The sequence below is a fragment of the Castor canadensis genome, chromosome 12, assembly GCF_047511655.1.
Source record: "Castor canadensis chromosome 12, mCasCan1.hap1v2, whole genome shotgun sequence".
NCBI classification, from domain to species: Eukaryota; Metazoa; Chordata; class Mammalia; order Rodentia; family Castoridae; genus Castor; species Castor canadensis.
Window position 1 is genome coordinate 22,020,316 of NC_133397.1, and position 10,573 is coordinate 22,030,888.

The 10,573-nt window shown below is 44.9% G+C and overlaps 1 pseudogene; it reads left to right on the forward strand.

Moving 5' to 3' along the window:
* The first annotated feature begins 9,939 nt into the window (after positions 1–9,939).
* On the forward strand, positions 9,940–10,053 carry LOC141415185 (U6 spliceosomal RNA; annotated as a pseudogene).
* Positions 10,054–10,573: the final 520 nt, after the last annotated feature.

Here is a 10,573-nt window from a genome sequence, read left to right on the forward strand (position 1 = left end):
GCGATCTTGCTTGAATGGATTATCTAAGACATCAGCCTAATGAAAGACCATGCTAGCTCTTTGTATATAAATTTTAAAACCTTAAAAAAAAATAGTGGTCAAGTGCTGGTGGCTCACACCTATAATCCTAGCTGAGATTGGGAGGCTGAGATTGGGAGGATCATAGTTTGAGGCCAACCCAGGCAAATAGTGGTGAGACCCCCCATCTCCAAAAAAAAAAAAAAATCAGAGCAAAATTGGACTGGAGACGTGGCTCAAGAGGTAGAGTACCTGCTTTGTGAGTGCAAAGCCCTGAATTGAAATCTCAGTACCACTAAAAAAAAAAAAAAATTGTGTCCCCAAAGGATGTCTTCCAGAGGATACCCACCCTACATAGGCCACAGGAAAGACAAGTGGGAGCCCTGAAAGTTTCCTTTTGCTTCCTTGTGCCCTCAGAAGCCTCCCCTGGGGATGAGCCTAGGGATTAGGAAAGAAGGACACAGCCTTTCATCCTGGTTTACCCATGTTTCCCAGGCAGAGGAGGCTGCTGAGGCTGCAGGTGAGAGAGAAAGCCCAGGACAGAGGAAGGGCAACCAGAGCGGCGCAGCAAGACGAGTAGCAGCGTGATCCACGCTTGTCCTCTGCCTTGGCTTTCACCTCAGCCCCAGTTCCATGGCAACCCAGTGGGCTCCAGGAGGAGGAAGCTGTCCAATTCCTCACACAGCAAGGGAAGGCTGGGGAGGGCGGAGTCTCAAAGCAGTCTCTGACCCAAGGCTGAGTCAGCTGCATGGCCCACGCCTGGCTGTGACTTCTCTTGCTCCTTACCCTACTTGCCCTGCCTTCCTGTCACACCACAGGTCTTGTCAGTCTGACCATGGCCACTGTGTACAGCTCCATGGGTTGTGCACTGCACAATTCCAGGAGATGCCATTCACATCAACAAAGGAACAAAAGCAACTCCAAGAATCATGCTCAATGGTAACCTGCAGCCCTGAGCCAAGTCTTTTTTTGGGGGATGGGAGGAAGAATTGAACTCAAGGCCATGCACTTGCTAGGCAGGTGCTCTACCACTTGAGTCACTCCTCCATGGAGCCAAGCCCTTTTATGACTTCCTTCCTTTCTACACATTCCTTCCTCGGCAGCAAATGCTCCTGTTTGCTTTCCTTCCCACTATCTCTTCACCCGGTTCACTACCTAACACTCAGCTTTCAAATTTTGCTCAAATATAATGTTAGTGAATGCTGAAGTTTGCTCATAAAATGTCCCCAAAGGCCTATGGCACTATTGTGGGGCGGAGGGTGGAACCTTTAAGAGGTGGTGACTACTTAGAGGTGGGGCCTACTTGGGCCAGTGGCTTATGCCTGAAATCCTAGCTACTTGGGAGGCTGAGATTGGGAATATACAGTTTTGAAGCCAGTCGGGCAAATACTTCACAAGTCTCTATCTCTAAAATAACCAGAACAAAATGGACTGGAGGTGTGGCTCAAGCAGTAGAGCACCTGCTTTGCGAGCGTGAAGCCCTGAGTTCAACTAGATAAATAGGAATATGTTACAGTTTGAGATTCCATATTGTGGAGATTTAGTCCTCTCCAGTTTGCCCTTTACATTTAATGTAGTAGCAATCCAAATCTTGGCAATCTTGCAGAAATTGACAAGCTGATTTCAAAATTTGTATAGAAAATCAAAGGATCTAGAATAGCTAATTTTTTTTTCTTTTTTTTTTTTTGGGCAGTATTGGGGTTTGAATTCCAGACTCGATGCTTGCTAGGCAGGCATTCTACACTTAAGCTACTCCACCAGTCTTGTTTTTTGTGATGGGGGTTTTTTCGAGATAGGGTCTTGAGAACTATTTGCCTGTGCTGGCTTACGAAACCAGGATCCTCTGAATTTGCCTCCTGAGTAGCTAGGATTACAGGTGTGAGCCACTGGCACCTGGCTGACTAAAGTATTTTTAAAAGACAAATAGAGCTGGAAGACTTATCCTGCTTGATTTCAAAACTTACCATACAGCTTCCGTAATCCAGAGAGTATGGTATTGGCATAAGGATAGACATAGAGGGATGGCGGACTGGCTGAAGTGGTAGGGTGCCTGCTTAGCAAGCACAAGGCCCTGAGCTCAAAGCCCGTATGGAAGAGAAAAAAAAAAGATAAACATTGAAATCAGGGCTCAGCAAATGTTTTCTTTAAAGGGCCAGATAGTAAGATTTGAGGTTGTGTAGACCATAAGGTCTCTGTCACAAATACTCTACTCTGCCATTGTAGCAGGAGAGCGCCACAGACAATTGAGAAATGGATGAGTGTGGTTAGATGCTAATGAACTTGATTTATGCAAGCAGATGTTGTTTGCTGTCCCTGATGTAGATCAAGGGCACAGAACATACTCTAAAAATGCATACATTCTCACTTACCAGAGTAGCTGATTTTTAAGAGAGCCTGGGCTGGTGGAGTGGCTCAAGTGGTAAAGCACCTGCCTAGCAAGCATGAGGCCCTGAGTTCAAGTCCCCAGTATGGCAAAAAAAAAAAAAAAGAAGGAAAGATGCTAAGGTAATTCCATAGAGAAAGGGTAGTCTTTTGAACACATGGTGCTGTAACAACAGGGTATCTGGATGATAAAAATCCACTTTGACTCACACTTCATACGATAAAACAAAAAAGATAGTAGGGCCTGAGGATGTAGTCCAATGGCAGAGCACTTGCTGGGAGGATTGTGGTTCCAGGACAGCCGGGGCAAAAACAAGTTCGTAAGAGCTCATCTCAACAGAAAAAAGCTGAGCACGGTGGCACACACTGTCATCCCAGCTATAGTAGGAAACTTAAAATAGGATCGCAGTTCAGGCCAATTTGGGCAAAAAGCAAAATCCTATCTCCAAAATCATCAGAGCAAAAAGTAGAGAGGGCCTGCCTTGCAAATGCAGAGTACCGAGTTCAAACCCCAGTACTGCCAAAACCAAAAAACCATTTACTCTTCAAAAGATCTGGTTAAGAGAATAGAAAGACAAGCCATGGGCTGTGAGAAAAATTTTACAACAAATAATCTCCAAAAAGAGCTTGAGTCAGGGACATGATATCATCAGCCTATAATCCCAACCACATGTGAGGCAGAGGCAGAAGGATGGTGAGGTTGAACCCAGTCCAGGCAAAGTTAGCAAGACCCTATCTCCAAAGCAAGCTGGGCATGGTACTTCCCTTCTGTAATTTCAGCTACTCAGGAGGAGGAGGTAGGAGGATCTCAGTCCAAGGGCCTGCAGGAGTAAACAGTCCAAGACCCTACCTAAAAAGCAAATTAAGAGCAAAATGGCTGGGGGTGTGGCTCAAGTGCTAGAGCATTTACCTGGCAAGTGTGAGGGAGGAGGAGGAGGAGGAGGGGGAGGAGGAGGAGGAGGAGGAGGAGGAGGAGGAATGGTTCTCTAAGGGACCAGAGGGGTGATGGAAGAACTTTCTATCGAGATTGTGCTGTGGCTGCACATCTGGGTCAATTTATCACACCTGCTTGAGAGAGCAGCTCGGTGGTAGAGCACTTGGCCTTGCCTGTGGGGGCCTGAGTTTGACCCTCAGCACTGAAAAGAAGAGAGAGAGAGAGAGAGAGAGAGAGAGAGGGAGAGAGAGGGAGGGAGATAGAGAGAGAAGGAAAGAAAAAGAAAGAAGAAAAACTCATTGAATTACAAACTTAAAGTTGCTGAATTTTATTGCACATAAATATATACAACAAAACTGATCCAAAAAACTCCCTTTATCCATGCAGGTTAACTGCTTGTCTCCGACATGGGTGAGTTTGCAATCTATTAATGTTTCAGGGTTTTTTGTTTTGTTTTTTGCAGTGCTAGGGTTTGAATTTAAGACTTTGTGCTGGCTAGCCAGGCATTCTTCCATTTGAGCCACTCCGCCAGCTCTATTTTGTGTTGGGTATTTTTGAGATAGGGTCTCGTGAACTATTTCCCTGGGCTAGCTTTGAACCATGATCCTTTTGATCTCTGCCTCCCAAGTAACCACCAGTGCCCGGTTCTTGCATAGGATCTTGCTGTGTAGCCCACACTGGCCTCAAATTCAAGATCTTCCCAAGTGCTGGTATTGCAAGTAGACACCACCATGCCTATCTTAGCGTTTCACTTAAAATAAGGGCCCGTTGGACTTTACCTGTCACTTTTGTTAAATAAGGTTTGTATGTGCACCTATCAAAGCTGGTGCTGGGGTGTTGCACAGTGGAAGAGCACTTGCATAGCATGTGTGAGGCTGTGAGTTTGATGCCAGCACCCTTGGCCCTAGAGCTCCCTGGGGTCCTGACACAGGAAAACCACATTCACACTCTTGCTGTCCCACACACAGCCCAGAGGCCACTGGGAGTCCACCATGACGCCCTTCCCAGCCTCCTAAAGGAGCCGACTGTGGCAGGTTTACAGTGGGGGAGGGCAGATGTTAGGCACTGGGCCTTTGAGAGCAGCAAATGGTAAGAGAAAGGACTGCCAGTGTGCTCACAGTGTTTGTGAGACAGACATGGCTGTGCCCAGTGAGTGTGAGGGTGCATTTACTCCTAGGTCTGTGTATGGCTTTGTGTTTTGGGGGGGAGCTTACATAGATGGGGGCTGCTCCAGCTAGAAGACCCAGACTATCCTCAGTGGCTGACTTGTTCTCATTTGGGTTGGTATCCATCTGCCCTGAGATTGCCTCCTTCTTGTGCCAGGCACAATCTGAACCGCTGTACCTGCTAACCCTGAGTGAGGAGCCCCAGAACATCTCTTTCTTTTTCCTGGAGAGAAATCTCTCCCAGTCACCTGGCTAGAAGTGAAAGGGAAGAGGTCCACTCTCTTTTTTTCCTCTACCTTTCCCAGTGCCAGGAGCATCTCGAATGACTCAGGTCACCATACCAACTTTTTCACACAGTACCAGGTGGAGCTGTGAGGGACAGGTGAGCATCCCTGGTTGTCTGCTTCCATCCCTGGGGTCCAGGCCACCTCATAGTGCAGATGTAGCCTCCTCCATCCCTCATACCTGACCACACAGAACAGGGACTGCCCAAGGACCCTCTCTTTTCAACCTTGCAGGTGCTGGCCTAGAAAAAAAACTTCATTTTCATGCTTTAATATTCAAAGACTCGGCAGAGCATGGTGGTGTATACCTGTAATCCCAGCACTTGGGAAGTGGAGCCAGGAAGATCAAGGGTTCAAGGTCAGCCTGTACTACATAATGAGACCCTATCTTAACAAACATAAATAAATAAATAAAGTTCATCTTTGGGGTTGGGAGTGTGGCTCAGTGGTGGAGCATTTGTCTAGCATGCATGGGGGCTTGGGTTCAATCCCCAGCACCATGAAAGAAAGGAAAGTAACAAAGGAAGAAGGGAGGGAGGGAAGAGAGAGAAAGAAATTCCAAGGCTCATCTTTCCATTGCTTGTTTTATTATATTATTACTTGTGTGTGTGAGAGAGAGAGAAAGAGAAGGGAGAGAGAGAGAGAGAGATGGGGTCTCGCTCCATGGTCAAGGCTGGTCTTGAACTCTGGGCCTCAATCGATCCTGCTGTCTCAGCCTACCAAGTAGCTGGGACTACAAGTATGAACCACCTGTCCCAGCTCCTTTACCTCTTGATCTTTTTTTTTTTGTTTCAGTGAACAAGCACATATTAAGCAATTCTCTGCGCCCTGCCAATGTGCCATGTGCCGGCTGGTATCGGTGACGTGTCATTGAACAAAATAATTGCTTATTCGTGCTTTCATCTGTTTCATCTGGTTTTTAAAGGCAACCAAAGCACAGTTGCCTTGGCCAAATACTTTCTCCTCCTGCCTTCAACTCTCAAAGTAACTCTGCCCTTCAAAAGTAAGCTCGAGTGGCAGACAATGGTGGTTTTATGGGCACACCAGCCAGTGGCCACCAATGGTGGTTTTATGGGCAGTTAGAAACACCTTTTGTTTTCTGCAGTTTGCAAAGTGTCAGTGTTATTCTTGTAAAGAAAGGAACAGTAGAAATTACTTTGAAAAATCCTCCGTTTAAATATCTTCTCCACAAGGAAACTGTCCACGACCTCTCTCTGGCCTGACTCAGGGGTCCCTGTGCCATTCACACACAAGCTGTCATTCTTTCTCTGCTCCTCTGTGATACACAGAAACCACCAATGTCTGAGCTCCTCTGCTAGACTGCCAGCTGAGTGCCGGCCCCTGCCTTATTCATTTCTTTCTTTCTTTCTTTCTTTCTTTTTTGGTGGTACTGGGGTTTGAACTCAGGGCCTCACATTTGCTAGGCATTGTCTCTATATCACTTGAGCCACTCTACCAGCTCTTTTTTGTAATGGTTTTTCTTTTCTTTTCTTTCTTTCTTTCTTTTTCTTGGTGATGGGTTTTTTTTTTTCGAAATAGGGTCTCGATGTCTGGGCTGACTTTGACCTGAGGTCTTCATGATCTCTGCTTCCTGAGTAGCTAGGATTATAGGAGTGAGCCACTGGTGCTGGCTTTTTTGGGTTTTTTTGGTGGTATTAGGTTTGAACTCAGGGCTTCACACTCACTAGGCAGGCACTCTACTGCTTGAGCTACACTTCCAGCCCTTTTTGCTGTGGTTATTTTGGAGACAGGTTCTTGCCTTCTGCCCAGGCAGGCCTGAACCATGATTGATCTTTCCTATTTTATGTTTTCTGCCATCACTGGGATGACTGGCATGCTCCACCATGCTCAGCTATTTTTTTCTATTGAGATGGGGGTCTCATAAATTTTTTTGCCTGTTCTGGAATCACAGTCCTCCAAATCTCATCCTCTCAAATAACCAGGATTATAGATGTGAGCTACTGGTACCTGGATCCTTATTACTTTCTGAATCCCAGCCCCTACATGATGCCTGACTCCCAGAAAGAGCTCAGGATGCAGCCTGGGAAACAAGATGGAGGTCCAGGAGCTAGACCAGGAATACCAAGGATAGTGGGATCTTAGGTGTACTTGCTGAAACAGAGCCTCTCAAGGAGTCAGCGCAGAGGACGCTGAGACTAGACTGCAGCTCTTAACCTCGTATGCGGGAGACAGAGGTTTCTCACAACCTTCCCTGCAGCTGAGCCTGTGGGCAGAAGTTCAGTGAGTTCCGTGCGGACTATCACAGTTTGAAGTTATGTATGGATTTGTTCCTTTTCTTTGTTATGTGTCACCCCTCACCACACTCTGTGAGGACAAGATCCTATCTGACTGTGTCACAAGGGTTCCCACCAATGCCTGGCACACAGATAGCACTCAATAAATATTTGTGGAATCAACTCACTCTCAACCAAACCCACGAGGGAGAAACCACATGCAGCATTATTCATTCATTCTGTAAAGTATAATTGACAATAGCCTGAAGAAACTCTGGTCAGCACATTCTCTTCTCTGTGGGAAGTCGTACTTCGGAAACCTAACGTAGATCCAAGCGTTACTTGGTAAATACAGAGTCGGGTTAAGAGACTTGGAAGATCTTAAGACACTGTGTCACTGAGCCATGACACGCAGATGAGTCATGCTTTCCCACACAGGGACAGACATCCCTTGCCAAACAGCATTCTCCCTTGCCCAGTGCTGGCATCTCCTCCCTGTCGCTGTGGGAGAAACACTGCCGGTCTGTCCTCTCCCACTCCCCTTCTCCTTATCAGTCACAGCTTGACCTCACATTTCAGGATGACACAATGTCCCTCATTTAGTTACATTTTCTAGTGTGGCTTCTCGATGAGATTTTGGTCACAATTTCGCATATCCTGCTAAAGAAAGCCATCCTAGACCTTAGATGGAGACCTTCTACTAAATGAGTTGCAAAGTCACTCAGGCACTGTACCTCAATTTCCCTATCTTTAGAAAATGAAATCACGCCTTTCCTTCCATCCCACAGACCTGTCAAGCAAAAGAAACTGAAGTCCATGAATATGAGTGACTGGCAGTGAGGCTCAGTGGTAGAGGGCATTCCCCACCATGTTTGAGGCCCTGGGGTCAATTCCCAGCACTGAAAAAATGCAAAGGTGAAATTTAACTTGCAAACTCCGACATAAGACTCGCCATTAATGAGCTATATGACAGTAAGTCCATTAAGTCTTTTTGGCTTTTGTTGTTGTTTTTGGTTTTGGGGTTTTTTTTTTTGGTTTTTTTTTTTTTGGTGGTACTGGGGTTTGAACTCAAGGCCTCACACTTGCTAGGCAGGTGCTCTACCACTTGAGCCACTCCACCTCCCCTGTTTTGTCTTGGGTAATTTTGAGACAAGGTCTCTCGAACTATTTGTCTGGGGCTGGCTTCAAACTGCGATCCTCCTCTGCCTCCTGAGTAACTAGGATTACAGGCGTGAGTCACCAGTGCCCAACTATGTTGCCAATTTAAAACTGAAGAGGAAAATCAAGTGAACTTCATGGGCTCTGCCATCCCTGTTCTATGAGCCCAGTATGAAGGAAACAGAATGTTGCTGGGAAAATCTTACATCATAGATTGGGGTGGGGTTGGGGAATCTCTATTTTAAAAATTTCCCCAGCTTATTGCCGTGGGCCTTATTACACACAGTCATCATATCCTATAGCACATTTTAATTGCCCACAGAAAAAACACTGCCTTGCTGGGCACTGGTGGCTCATGCCTGTAATTCTAGCTACTTAGCAGGCAGAGATCAGGAGGACCAAGGTTCGAAGCCAGCCCAGGCAAATAGTTCTCCCTGTCTTGAAAAAAATGCATCACAAAAAAGGGCTGGTGGAGTGGCTCAATGTGTAGGCCCTGAGTTCAAACCCCAGTACTATAAACAATACAGAAAAACCACCGCCTCCCAGAATGTAGGATTTCTGACACAGTGATTAGGCTGTGCTCAGAGAATGTAAACTCATGTTAATATTATTCTAAATAAAATATGTTCACAAAAATGATTTTGTGGGACTGGAGTCATCATATCCTATAGCACGTTTTAATTGCCCACAGAAAAAGCACTGCCTTGCTGGGCACTGGTGGCTTATGCCTGTAATCCTAGCTACTCAACAGGCAGAGATCAGGAGGACCAAGTTTCAAAGCCAGCCCAGGCAAATAGTTCATGAGATTCTATCTCCAAAAAAACCCATCACAAAAATAGGGCTGGTGGTGGGGCTCAAGGTGTAGGCCCTGAGTTTGAACCTCAATGCCACACACACACAAAAAAAAAACACTGAACTAAAAATTGATCACAGACTTCTATGTAGAAGCTAAAATATAAAATTCTTATGAGACGAGATGTCAGGTAAATCTTTACTTTGTATTAGGTAATGGTTTCTTAGATGTGATACCAAAAGCCCCAAAGCATAAGTGACCAAAATAAATGAAATAAAGAAATTCAAAGCTTATGTGTTGGGCTGGCAGGGTGGCTTAAGTGGTAGAGTGCCTGACTAGCAAGTGTGAGGCCCTGAGTTCAAACCCCAGTGATGCCAAAAATAAATAAATAAAAATAAAGTGAAAAGATAACCCACCAAATGGGAGAAAAATCTGTGCAAATCATGTACCTGATAAGAGACTTGTATTCAGACTATATAAATAATTCATACAAATTAAAAACCCAACCTAATTCAAAACTGAGCAAAAGGTTTAAAAATATACCTTTCTCGGGGCTGGTGGAGTGGTTCAAGTGGTAAGAGCACCTGCCAGGCAAGTGTGAGGCTGTGAGTTCAAACCCCTGTACTACCAAAAAAAAAGGACCCTAAAATACACATTTCTCCAATGAAGATGTACAAATGGCCAATAACAGGTAAACAAAATCGGCACGCTAATCATTAGGGAAATGCAAATCAAAAATCACAACGAGACACTACTTCACTCCCAGGTAGGATGACTAGAAGAAAAGGGACAACAATGAGTGTTGTTGAAGATGCAGACAAACTGGAACTACCATATGCTGCTGGTAGGAATTTTAAATAGTGCAGGTACTTTGAAAGATAGCTTGGCAGTTCCTGAAAAGGTTGAACATAAAATTACCAGATGACCCAGCAATTTCATTCCTAGGTATGTATTAAAGAGAACTGAAACAGTGCTTGCTTCGGCAGCACATGTATTAAAATTGGAATGATACAGAGAAGAGAGAAGATTAGCATGGTCTCTGAGCAAGGATGACACGCAAATTCTTGAAGCATTCCCTATAAAAAAAAAAAGAGAACTGAAACATAGGTGTCCATCCAAAAGTGTGTGCATATGTCCACAGAAGCATTTTTCATAATAATCAAAAAAATGGAAACAACCCGAATGTACGTTAATGATGAATGGATGAACAAATGGTGGTATATCCATACATTGAATATTATACAGCTGCAAAAAAGGCATTAAGCATTGAGTCATGCTACAACATGGATGCACCTTGAAAATGTTATAAATGAAATGTCAGTCACAAAAGGCCACATGTTGTATGATTTTATTTATGAAACGTCCAGAACAGGCAAATTGCACAGAGACATTAGATTTTAGCATTTACCAGAGGCTGGCAGAAGGAGGGCTGGGTGCTAAGGAATACAGTTTCTTTGCAATAATGGAAATGTTCTAAAATGCAATGGTAGCAATTGTTGCAAAATTCTGTGAACACAAAAAGCCATCATATTATACACTTTAAAAGAATGAATTTGCTGGGTGCAGTGATTCACATCTGTAATTCCAGCATCTGGGAGGCACAG